Source organism: Euphorbia lathyris, chromosome 10 (genome assembly GCF_963576675.1).
Source record: "Euphorbia lathyris chromosome 10, ddEupLath1.1, whole genome shotgun sequence".
Taxonomy (NCBI): domain Eukaryota; kingdom Viridiplantae; phylum Streptophyta; class Magnoliopsida; order Malpighiales; family Euphorbiaceae; genus Euphorbia; species Euphorbia lathyris.
Window position 1 is genome coordinate 29,114,996 of NC_088919.1, and position 14,053 is coordinate 29,129,048.

Genomic DNA, 14,053 nt, shown 5'->3' on the forward strand with positions numbered 1-14,053 from the left:
ATGAGTCTCTAGCATTATATCACGCCACGTGGACCATGACGAGACACGCCATAACAAGAGACGCCCGATGAGAGCGAGTAATGGAGACCCGCCATTGTTCTCAAAGAGAGCGTACATACGTCTCGACGGATCTAAGAATACCAAAAGGCGCCCTTATTACCATCAATGAATGGGAATAAATACAATTAAATGGCAACTATAGCCATTAAAGGGGAATAAAGACTTGACTGTTCGAATACCCTAACTCTGAGGTTTTCAAGGATAAATGCTGGGATTAATGGAGAATTGATAGCAATTAAAGATGAGTAATGACATAACTCTTCACATGCTTCCCTATTAATGTTGAAGGTTACAGAAACCTATATTAATACTCCAGCTTCCTAAGATCAAAAGGTACACTTACTGATTCCCTACTTTTTTGCTTACAGTTTATTCTCAAAAATATTACTGACTTTGGCATCGGAGTGTCCCCGGCCGATCCCAGCGGCGCTTCACAGAGAAGTGCTCCGATCAAGGATTTTTTCACAAGTTATAAAAAACAATAATAATAAAAATTAAATTGGCGTTCCCCGACAACGGCGCCAAAAACTTGTTGGGCGAATTCCGCAAGTGTACGATTTCGCTTCTAATAATAAAAGATATCGATCCCACAGAGAATGTCTGATAATTTGATTAAAAATTATTGTTTTGACTAAATTTGTTTTCTCGAGGTTTATAGAAAAATCGTTAAATGGTTTAATTGGTTTCTAATTTTAATTTTGGTTATAGTTAAGATTACAATTTATAGAAATTATATTTAGATTAAAGTTCATTTCAAGGTTTATTTATACTAAGCGAAAACACAACTTATAACTTTGATTTGTTTAGAAAGATATAACAAATTATCGATTTACTTAATTTAAAAGCATTGAACTGTAATCAATCTTTCCTCTCGGCCTTGATTGATTACCTTAATCAAATTCGGTGTTTATATCTGATTAATCGATCTCTCATAATGACCAAATATAAATCTGAATTTGCTTAAATGCCCAACAAGTTAGCATGAAAAATACCAAGATCTTTTATAAATACTTCGCATGAAACACCCGTTAGAATTACTAGGAAGTTTGAATGGCATTTGACTAGGAAGAGTTCCGCGTTGTCAATCCTTTACTCAACTTCGTAGGTTTGTTAGACCATGGGTTGCCTCCAACACTAGTACTTCTCGCTGAATCCTCGAAATAGCACCTCTCGGTGATCTACAGAGTATAAACTCGACTTGAGTAAACTCTAATGTAAATAATAAAACTACCTATTGTATCTCTAACTGTTTGTGTTTTAGTCACAATTGATTAATTTTGTGTAACTAAAAACAACCAACATTGAATTCTAAATTCTTCCTCTATTTATAATTATCCAAGAGGTACGCTGAAGAGACGTGTCTGTTGGTGAAGGGTTGCCTCTATCCGGATGAAAGGATGTGTGTTTGGAGAAATAAATGTGTAAAATGTGTTAAATGGCTTCGCTGTTTCAGTAGAGATTCAAGAATCTCGTACGTGATAGGGGGAAGAAGAATGAATGACCGCATGGCTGCTCTAGCGTGTCCCTATAGAGATTTCAGTATCTCTATAGTGACAAACTATTATTTTCCTCTTTTGGTTGTGTGCTTCAATTTCACTGACGTGATTTCTGATTCTCGTACGAGATTTCACTAAAGCTTGATTTCTCACTCATTTTTACTCCATTTTTGCTCCTATTTGGATTTTTCCAAATAATTAACACCTTGCACACAAACAACAAACACCAACGTGAAATATTTCCAAAATAAATAATTAATATATATTTTTATGAATTTTAATACATTTATGCATACTAATTTAGGTGTATTTTGGGCTTATCAAAGGTTGTTCATCATTCAGTCCTAGAAAGACGACTGCTTGGTTGACAGGTTCCTTGAAAGGGATTTCTATTCTCTTTTATTTCCTGTTTGCTTTAGATCTTTCCTATGAATCCTAGGCTAATTGTAAACTTGTGACAATTCTCTTTTCATCTTTCATATAATTTTCAGTATTGATTTCTCCATTGATTGTTATTTTCCTTCTGTGTATGCTTTACCTAATTAGTTTAAATCATTCAATAATTCAAATATCGTCTAGGTTCATATTGTGAGTAGAATTTGATTAACCCTAATCGAAGAACCTATGAGATTGACAACCTCATAGTTGCTAAGACCCAAATTGCAAAACCAAAGAGTTAGTTTCGGCCTGATAATGGAATAACAGACTAGGAACCCTAGAAGGATAAGTAGGTTTAATCGCCTTAGGCCTAAGCAACTCAGATTAGATTAACAATTAAGTGTTAACTAGGTTGAAAATAGTGTTATCATATCATTCCATCCACTTCCAGGTTAAATTACCTTGCTTAAGATTACTTAGGAGTAGGTTTAATTTAGATAAAACTCAATTTAAACCCCCTCATAGCCTAGATAACATTAGAAGCCTAGTAGTTTGGTACTTGTGGTATAAATCTTGTGGATTTGATATCTGGACTTGTCCAGATTTTATTACTTGATAATGACGGGGTACACCTATCCCTTACTAAGCTTTCGAGCGACAGCTTGAGGGCGCATTAAGCATCCTACATTTTTGCATAAATTAGGAGTCATAATATGTATAGTTTCATGCATACATGCATATGCGCATTAGCATATTCAACAGGCTTACCGAGAATAAAACGATGTCCGAGGAGCTGATGCTCCATCCCTCGGATGAGATGAGTCATCCAAACACAAGTAGCTCGTGGGATCTGTCTCAAACACAATTCTATGGATTAACACGATAAATAGCCAAATAAATGGTTGGAGTTAGATGATCAAGCACTCACATGAGTAGTGTTCGACGGATCAAAGGATGGCTGGAAGAAAGTCTACTGAGGAATCACCATAGTACACTGGATCCCATCAGGATGTGAGAGATGTAGGGGTTATGCAAGAGATTCATCCGGGTTATTGCGATCCTCATATAGGGCTTCTTCTGGTTAACCATGCAGACAGATTATGTTGAGTGGGTATGGAAATGTCATGAATGTCAGATCGACGTGAGTCATGTACATCTTCATCCTCTTGAGCTTCAGAGTCTCGCTTCTCCTTGGCCATTTACGGTATAAGGGATAGATATAATAGGCGAGCTTCGTCCGTCAGCATCAAATGGACATCGTTTTATTATGGTAGCAGTCGATTGTTTCTCTCAGTGGATTGAGGCCGAATCTTGATGGATATATATATATATATATATATATATATATATATATATATATATATATATGGGTAACATCCAGTGCGACAAGGGGTCTAGGTGTGGGAATGAGCTTATTGTGTGACATAACAAAACTATGTAGTTTTGATGATAATTGAAAAGGCAAGGTGGCAAATTTGTAAATAAAAGAAAATAGAGGATAGAGAAAATTGTTTTATTTATTTTCTTTAAAATATATTTTCCCGACCTTTCTAACCTCGTATTTTAAAAAAAATTATACTATTAGACTCGTCTAAATTAGACGGTCATTTTGAGATCCCTGAAGGTGAGCAGAATCCGGGTGGGCGTTTTCCGATGAGAAAAACAAAGTGCTCAAAAAATTCTCGAAATATTCCAGAAAATGTAAAATATTATTCTGAGAAACATTAATTCTTGGGTCGAAGTGAGATTTCTTATAGTTTAGTCCCAATAAAACGTTTTCCTTAATTTTATCTATTTTACATGCTTCAACAATTTGTTGGGTCAAAACCGTAAGAAATCTCTCTTTGAGCCAATAATTAAAGTTTCTTAAAATGATGTTTTACATATTTTGGAATTTTTTGATAATTTTTTGAACATATTTTTTATCTGACTTACATTATTCCGACAATGTACGAAATTGTTCCAAATCAGTGTACCATTTGTTCCAACATAATACTTATATTGTTCTAACAGAATAAATCGGCGTACCAATTTTTCCAATAAAATAGTTATATTATTCTAGTATAATACTTATATTGTTCCACCATAATAAATCAGTTTACCAATTATTCCAAATTAGTTTACCAAAAATTTGGGTGAGCGGAATCCGAGTGGGCGTTTTCCGGCGAGAAAACAAGTGCCCAAAAAATTCTGAAAACATTTCAAAAAATGTAAAATATTATTCTGAGAAACTTTAATTCTTGGGTCGAAGCGAGATTTCTCACAGTTTAGTCCCAATAAATCTTTTTCCTTAATTTTATCTATTTTACATGCTTCAACAATTTGTTGGGTCAAAACCGTAAGGAATCTCGCTTTGAGACAAGAATTAAAGTTTCTTAAAATGATGTTTTACATGTTTTGAAATTTTTTGATAATTTTCTGAACACATTATTTATCCTACTTACATTGTTCCGACAGTGTACGAAATTGTTCCAAATTAGTGTACCATTTGTTCCAATATAATACTTATATTGTTCCAATAGAATAAATCAACGTACCAACTTTTCCAATAAAATAGTTATATTATTCCAGTGTAATACTTATATTGTTCTAACATAATAAATCAGTTTACCGATTGTTCCAAATCAATTTTATTATCCATCGTCTTTAATTTCATTTTTGTTTTTTAATATTTAATATAGTATCTTCAAATTTATATTAGTTATATTATTTAGAAAATAATTCTAATTCTTATAGTTTTCCAACATAATAAATCTGTGTACCAATTGTTCCAACAGAATAGTTATATTGTTCCAACAGAATACTTATATTGTTCCAACAAATATTGCAACACATAGTGCTGAAAGGTATGACTAAAAAGTGCCCAAAAAATTATTAAAAATTTTCAAAAGATGTAAAACATAATTTTAAGAAACTTTAATTCTTGGTTCAGAATGAGATTCCTTACGATTTTGACCCAAGAAATTGTTGAAGCATGTAAAATGGATAAAATTAAGGAAAAAGTTTTATTGAGACTAAACCGTAAGGAATCCTACTTCGACTCAAGAATTAAATTTTCTTCGAATAATTTTTTTATATTTTCTGGAATTTTTTTAAGAATTTTCCGGGTACTTTCGGGTTTCTCACCGAAAAACGCTCACCTAATCGCCGGATTCCATTGATTTGGGACTAAATTTTAAGGAATCTCACTTTGAGTCAAGAATTAAAGTTTCTCAGAATGATGTTTTACATTTTCTAGAACTTTTTAAAAAAAATTTGGAAATTTTTTTCTCACAGAAAAACAGATCGTCGGATTCCGTTCACCGGAAATTTTTTACCCGAGCTTCTGGGTTCTTAAAATGACCGTCTAATTAAGACGAGTCCAACGGTATAAATTTTTTTGAAAAACGAGATTGAAAAAGTCGGGAAAATGCATTTTAAAGAAAGAAAATAAAACAATTTTCTTTTTCCTTTTATTTACAAATTTGCTACCTTCCCCTACTTAATTACAAAATTGTTCATTGTCACATCATAAGACTTGTCTCACCATAAAAAAATTTATCACACCGGATCTTTTATATATATATATATATATATCATAAATAGACCTAGGCATGGGTCAGGCTCGGCCCGGGCCTGTCGGGCTTTTAATAAAGCTTGATGAGCTCAAGCCCAGCCCAGCCCACAAGAAATTTAGTCGGGTCCGGGCGTCCAAGCCCATTTGTATATTAAAAAAATACAATTAAATTTTAAATGTTTATAAAAATATATTTATGCTTATATTTGTATATTATAATTTATATTTCAATCAAAAAAAATATATTATAATTTATATAAATTATATATCACAACAAACTTAATTTATAAAATTATAATTTGACAGACACTATATTTATAAACTTAATTTATATCTCACATCAAACTTAATTTATAAAAATGATATATAACAGCAAACTTTTGTTTGAAACAATATATAACAGCAAACTTAATTTATAAAAATATATTTATCACATCAAACTTAATTTATAAAAATGATATATAACAGCAAATTTTTTTTGAAACAATATTGATAACATCGAGATATTCTCCACGGGATCAAAGAGGATATTTACCAAAACGACGGCGTATTGGGAACGCCAGGGAAGCGATGGCGTATCAAGTAAGTCATCCGAGTGGCGGATCACCTAGACTCTACCACACGAGATCCGTAGTCAAACCTACGTGAGACCCGCCATCATGCCTCGATCCGCCTGGCGAACGGTTGAGCCGATTCCCAATAAAGACAATTAATGGACCATTAATGAGCTAACGGCCACACTTAAAAGAGATCTGTAACCGCCATTAATGAGGCATTAATGGGGACTTTCTGGTTAACTGGAGTTACGATCACATGACTATAAATAGCTTGCACCCCAAGCTATTGAGGTACACATTCACTCTCTCTCTTAAACCCTACCTTGTCAATATAGTTTATTCTCCTTTTTCCATACTGACTTTGGCATCGTAGCTTCCCCCCGTCGAACCCAACGATGCCCCCACAGGGAAGGAAGCTGGTCGGAAACTCATCACTGTTTATCAATTGGTGCGGTGAAGGTGGAATCCTAACCTAATAAGGATTTCGTTCACGTTTTAAACATGACAAGCAGAGGGTCCAATCCCTCAACAGGAACAGAAATAGCACCCATAACACCATCAACTAATCCCGTTACGAACGTTGGCTGCGTTGATCCTGATGCACCAACCGTGCATGGAGAAGGGAGCATGTCACCTGACTCTTTTATTGAAATTTGCGCGGGGTCCATCGGAAGAGAGCATGGACCCGCCATGGAGAGTCGACTAAGGTCTTACCTGACAATTCCCCCATTCAACCTCCGCCGTCCTCCTCCAGCTCCTACGCCATCACAATGGCAGAATACTCTCATAGGACCCAATGCTCGTGACTCGTCGTTTTTTCTTTCTCACCCTGCGGACTCCACAGTTGTTAATCCAGTGCTCGCCAGTAGCCAACAGTTGAATCGAAGGCTGTTTTCTGAGATATCGAAAGGGAGTCAAAGGAATGATCCAGCTCTTCCTAGGGGCACCGCAAACCCTGGGATCACCATTGGCAGTCAGGAGGGTCGAAGGCGCAAGAAGCGTAAGAAGACGCATGGAAAGGAGGGATCTCAATCCCCTTCTCGCCCTAGGCATAGATCACCCCGGCGAGGTAGATCTCCTCCAGCATCTGACCGAAGGAGAAGCGAGCGGCAAGTTGGATCACTTTGACAGGATAGTCAACATCCGCCACCAAACCAAGGAGAAAATAGGCGAGCTCCTCCAGGCGGACATGGCAGAGGTGGTAGAAGGTCACCATCAGATCCATCATCCGACTCTAGCTCTTCGTCTTCTCAGAGTAGACCTCCAAGCAGAAGGCGTCCTAGGGAGGATCGAGGTACTATCGCGGAGCAGATCAGAGCCGAGGTACGCCGTCAGAACGAGGAGAATGCCAGGCATAACCCATTCGCCAACCGTGATTCGCCTTTCACTGCGTGGATCGAGGCTGAGGAAACTGAGAGGCACTTTAAGATTCCCAACATCTAAGTCTACTCATGTGAGGATAATCCTGAAGCCCATGCAAGGAAGTAGCATGTTGCTTGGCCTTAATCGGGCCAGTGAGGCAGTGCTGTGTCGGATGTTCATCACTACGCTCAAAGGTCCTGCCTACGACTGGTTCCAGTCCCTTCCCCCAGGATCGATAGACAGCTGGGATCAGTTAAGTCGAGAATTTTATGCGAAATTCACCGGATGCATTCCCCCAGTGGTTAAATCGCGAAAGCTCTTTGAGTTGAAACAAAAAGAGAATGAACCCCTTCGGGAGTATGTCGACAATTTCAACAAGTTGTGTATCCACATTGTTGACGTGGATGTCTCCATGGCAGTGGAAGCGCTGGTGAAGAACACAACATGTAAAAGCTTACAAGAGGATCTAATCAGAAACAAACCGAGGAATATGGCAGAGCTGATAGAAAGATGTAAGGATTTCATGGAGGTTGACGACATCCGCAGAGAGTTTGTATCTCCACCCAAGAGAGACAAAGGCGAATCTCGTAGACGGGACAAGGAAAAGCTCCATGATTCGTCATCCCGAGGTAGGCGAAGAGGATCTAGGAACAAATCCACATACATACCGTCGTTTACACCATTAAATGCCTCCAAAAGTGAAGTGCTAATGTGGATAGAGAACAGCCAGCACAAACGGAGCATTTCATACCCCGAACCAAAAGGAGGGGAGTACACCAACACAGGGAAAAATCCCAAAAATTATTGCAAGTACCACCGGAGGAATGGTCATGAGACGGATGCATGCTGGGAGTTGGCCAGGGAGATAGAAAGGCTTATCGAAAGGGGAAAGTTGGACAGGTTCGTCCAAAATGATAACAAGAAAGCAGACGGTGATAAACCAAGAGATGATCCGAGAAAGAAGGCGAAAGGGGTCATTAATGTCATAGCGGGCGGACCAGGATATCAACCTGCGCTAAAGAAGACAAAAACCACTGCTCTTGACAGGATGTCACTCAACCGCCCTTTTGCGGATGTAAGCCCAGAGGTTCCTCCTCACGCAGATGCTCTGGTCATCACCATGATGGTGGAGGGATGGGAAATGAAAAGAGTAATGATCGGCACTGGTAGTTCATGCAACGTCATTACAAGAGGGGCATTCGCTAAGCTCAAGATCGATCCTATCCATGTGGAGACCACAATTGTGGACATCCTAGGAGTAACAGGACACACAATCCAAACGAAAGGGCAGGTAATGTTGGAATGCGAGTTGACAGATGAAGATCAAGTCTGGAGGGGAGATCTGGAGTTCTCCATTATGGATGGTCAGTTGGCTTATAATGTCATCTTGGGACGACCTTTCATCTCAGAGGCGGCTGCTCTCATATCCATTAGCCATTTCACCATGTACATCCCTACTGCCAAGGGAGGAGTAATGGTCAAAGGGAATCAAAGAGTTGCTCATGAAACATATTCGGCATGCTTGACGATTCGCCCATAGTCTAAAGATGATGAAGAGGAGGAACTTGTCACAATGGCCCTGGGAGATACAGAGATGTTTCTTATGGCAAATGGAAAGCAGGTACGAATTTCTAGAGGGCTAAAAGATGAGATTAAGGCAGATATTACAAAGGTTCTCCTCGAGTCGGAAGATGTCTTCGCATGGAAGGATGAGATCCTCCCAGGGATTAGTCCGGATGTGATTACTCATAAACCTAACATCGCCGAGGACGCGGTCCCGATAGCACAAAAACAGAGGAATTATGGTCCTGAGAGACAGAAGGTGATTGAGGAAGAGATTTCTAAACTCAAGAAGGCGGACGCCATCGAGGAAGTAATTTGTACGCAATGGCTAGCGAATGTTGTACTAGTCAAAAAGGCAGGCGGATCATACCGCATGTGTATTGATTTCACAGATCTCAATAAAGCTTGTCCCAAAGACAACTACCCTCTACCGTGCATTGATATCTTAGTAGATGGAACCGCGAGACACGCCATGTATTCCTTCACTGATGTGAAGTCGAGCTATCACCAGATCCTAATGGAGCCATCTGACAGGATCAAAACTTCGTTCGTGACACACCAAGCGACCTATTGCTTTAAGGTCATGCCCTTTGGACTCAAAAATGCAGGGGCAACTTACCAGCGGATGATGAATAAAATATTCGAAGGAAGAAAAGGTGACAACTTTTCTGTCTATGTAGATGATATGATCATCAAGAGTACCACCGTGGAGAAGCATACGGAGGACATAAGGGAAGTCCTTGGGGTCCTTCGGCATCACAATATTAAATTGAATCCGGAGAAATGTACCTTTGGGGCGACTTATGGAAAATTCCTGGGATTCATGATCAGCCAGAAAGGGGTGAGTCCAAACCCAGACAAAATTCAAGCTGTTCTGGATATGAAGACGCCACAAAATGTTAGAGAGGTACAACGTCTTAATGGGCGTATCATAGCCTTGGGCAGGTTCATTTCATGCTCAGCTCGTAGATGCCTACCCTTCTATGAAGTGATAAAAAAACAGAAAGCATTTGAGTGGAATGAAGATTGTAAGCAAGCTTTCGAAGGAATCAAACGCTTCCTCACGGAACCTCCTCTGATGAGAAGACCATTGAAAGGTGAGAATCTTTACATGTATGTCTCTGTTACAGATAAAGTAGTTTGTACTGTCATGATAAGGTAAGAGGACGGTCAGCAATATCCGATCTATTATGTGAGCAAAGTTCTAAAAGAAGCCGAAACACGATATTCGAAATTAGATAAGATGGCACTGGCCGTTGTCACCACTTCGATTCGCCTTCGGCCTTATTTCCAGGCTCATACAGTCATTGTCCGCACTAGTATACCCATGAGGAAAGTACTGCAAAAGCCAGAGACTTCGGGGAGATTGATGGAATGGGCAATCCGCCTGGGTGAGTTTGATGTCCGTTATGAAGGTAGATCAGCCCTGAAAAGCCAAGTCTTGGCAGACTTTGTGAATGAATTCACTGAAGAAGGCATGAATCTCCCCAAATCTAAGGTTGAAGAATGGACGATGTACACTGATGGGGGCTTCTTCCGTTGAAGGTGCAGGGATAGGCATCGTGATCAAAGGGCCGCATTATATAAAACTACATTATGCAGCAAAGTTAGACTTTCCTGCAACAAACAATGCAGCGGAGTATGAGGCCTTAATATTGGGGCTACGCCTGTTGAAGGAGATTACACCCGAGCAGATCGTGATCTATAGCGATTCTAAGCTCATGGTCAATCAGGTAATCAAGAACTTTGAAGTGAAAGATGACATCCTGGCCAAATATGTAGAAGAGGTCAAAACGCTGCTGAGCTACCTTGAGATCAAGGAAACCAAGTGGGAGCTAGTCCATGTGCCTCGGGGATCAAACACAGAAGCTGACCATCTCGCTAAACTGGCTTCTAGCAAGGAGCAATGGGTGGACCTACAATGCACGTTCGAAGTCAAGATGGTGCCAGCATTCATCTCAGAAACTGTATCTCTTTTAACGTCCGTTGAAAGTGATTGGAGATCACCCATCCGACAGTATCTTGCAGATGGAACTTTGCCTCAAGACAAAGAAGAAGCTCGGCGGACGGTAAGAAAAGTCGCTTATTTCTCCATAATAAATGATTGCCTATAAAGAAAATCTTTTGGACATCCCTGGTTGAAGTGTGTCACAACGGAAGAGAGACAACAGATCCTCAAGGAGCTACGCGAGGGTACTTGCGGAGCTCATGAAGCATCCGCCTCCATTTTGAAAAAGTCTAGACTGGCAGGATTTTATTGGCCCATGGCGGAGCTTGATGCTCAGAGGCTGGTAGAATCCTGTCACAATTGCCAGGTTCATGCAAATGAATCTCACACGGCTAAGAATCTTCAGAAGCCCATCATCGAAGGGCGACCCTTTGTAGTTTAGGGAATCGACATTGTCGGTCGCTTTCCTCCTACCAAAAGACAGAGAAGGTATGTGGTAGTAGCTGTGGATCACTTTACGAAGTGGGTAGAGGCCGAGGCTGTCTCATCAATAAATGCAGAACGGATGGTTGAGTTTGTCAGAGACAACATAGTTGGAAGATTCGGAGTTCCCCACACAATTATTACTGACAACGGGACGCAGTTCAATTGTGGAGAGTTCAGAACATTCTGCGAAAGTCAATGCATTCAAAACAGGTCCGCCTCCGTTTACTACCCCCAATCCAACGGGATGACCGAGGTAACAAATCGAACGATTGTCAAGGGCATAAAAAAGAGACTAGGGGAGCATAATAAAAAGTGGGCGGATCACCTCATGAATGTCCTATGGGCATACAGAACCACTCCTCGAACTGCAACCGGCGAATCACCATTCGCCCTCACCTATGGTGTTGAAGCTGTGATCCCCATCGAGATCCAGATTCCTAGTGACATAGCCTTGTTTTACTGCGAGGACAGGAATTACCAAAGGTTAAAATAAAGTCTTGACCAATTGGAAGCAAGAAGAGAGAAGGCATATGTGCGAATGGCCGCCTATAAACAGAGGATTGCAGCCTATCACGACAAATATGCCAAGCTTGTGGATCTGAACCCAGGGGACCTAGTGCTCCGAAAGACGGATAAAATCCAATCCTTGGAAGGCAGAGGAAAATTGGGAATCGCCTGGACGGGGCCGTACAAGATAGTCACCAAAATTGGACCTGCCACTTTCAAAATCCAAGATATGGAGGGGAACACACTACCACGGACGTGGAATATTCAGAACCTCCGCAAGTATTTCTCCAGAGAATAAAATGTAACCAAGGTCTTGAGTACTCTTTTTCCTTTAGTAAGTTTTTATCCATGTGGTTTTTCTTATTAAAGGTTTTAACGAGGCTCACGCATAAGACCAATTCGTTGTAATAAGGCGAATCGCCATTTAATGAAGAGATATTTTCATCTTGCAAATTCTTTCTTTGAGTACTTTCCTTGCAGTAACATAAATATTCTGGATTCAAAATGGGGGAGACAACAAACGCATTCCCACAGTAGAATAATGTTATCGTAGGCATAACTACTTTCTCCTCAAAGATAGGAGAACAATCTCAGCGGCGGATCAATTTACCTCAAAGATAGGAAATAATTGATCACCGTCAGAGATAGAGTTAAAACATTTCTCAGACGTGAGATCTTTACACTCTCGAATACTCTTTCCAAAGAAGAGTCGTAAGTCCTAATGACGGATGAATTCACCTCAAAGATAGGAAGCAAATTGATCGCCTAAGGCAGCTTAACTTCCTCTAAAGGAATAAAAGCTTCAAAGCCTTCAAAAAGGCTCACATTCCAGGGTACGACTGGCCACCTACCTTGGACCAACAGAATAAATCCTAAAACCTATAACTTTACTTGATGAAAGATATAAAGCGTAAAGTAAAGGAAATGGTTGCAAAAAGGATTAAAATAAATTGTACTCAAGTTACATTTACAAAACTAAACATTTATAGGAGCATCCTCCTCAGCATCTTTCTTAACAGATGCGCCCTCCAGAGGAGCCTCCTTCTCTACAGTAATGGTTCCTTCCTGAGGAACCGTACAATCAACTATTTCATTATTCTTATCACCCACCCCCTGGGATGTTTCGCCGAGGCCCTCTGATTCGAGATCGACAAGGGGTTTGCTCTCTTCAGCGGATCCGCTCATCACCTTGCGAATATGATCACGGATGAAGTCCTTAACGTTCGGGATCTTGCGATACTTAAGGCAATCCTCAACCTCGGGGACCACGTACTCAGGGTCCACAAACTCAATCTCGGGGTGGGCAAGTTTAACGTACGCCATGATCCATTCGACATAATAGTAAGCACGTTCCCCTACCAGGATCTCCGCGTTTGACAAGGCAGCCTTATGGTCCTTAGTATCCTCCTCTATCTTCTCCTTCAGGCTACGGATCTCAGCATCCTTACTCTTATTAAGAGCAATACGGAGGCAGCGTTCGCGTTGGCAATGGCGACCTCTTTCTCCAGCCTTTTTATGGTCGCCTTATCCGCCACCCCTTGGAGTAGATCCGCCTCCATAGCATGCATGTGCGTGTAAGCCTATCAAAACAAAGGATGGTGTAAGGAACGAAAATCTCCTCAAGGAATATCACTCTTTCATCCAAAAATATAAAATAAAGAGAAAACTCACCAACAGGAGATCCCTTTTACCCATCTTGGCATGGGCTGACCCGAAAAACTTGTCCTGGCTCACTTGTACTTCTCCAAGCTGACCGAGAGCCTCATCAAGATCGTTGATAACGGACTCATTCCTAACGGACACCTTATCACCATACTTGGCGAGCCAATACCCTCCTAAGTCAGGCTTCACCACCTGCGCAAGAATTAAAAGGCCAAAATTAAGATTCATGGAGGGAAAAGAAAAGACGGTGAGGCAAACATACCTTCTCTAGCTCCGTTATTGGCTTCTCAGCTCTCATGGCATCCGCCATTAAGTTTCCTCCACCGGAAGCGACGGATCTCTTCTTCTTCTTCTGCAGGGGAGGATCCACGGCGCCTTCAGCAGGACGTTTCCCAACACTCTTTTGGGAATCCACCACCTGCATACCCTTTTGGGCCTCCAGCTCCTTTTGTTTTTTACGCATCTCTACAAGGGCGCG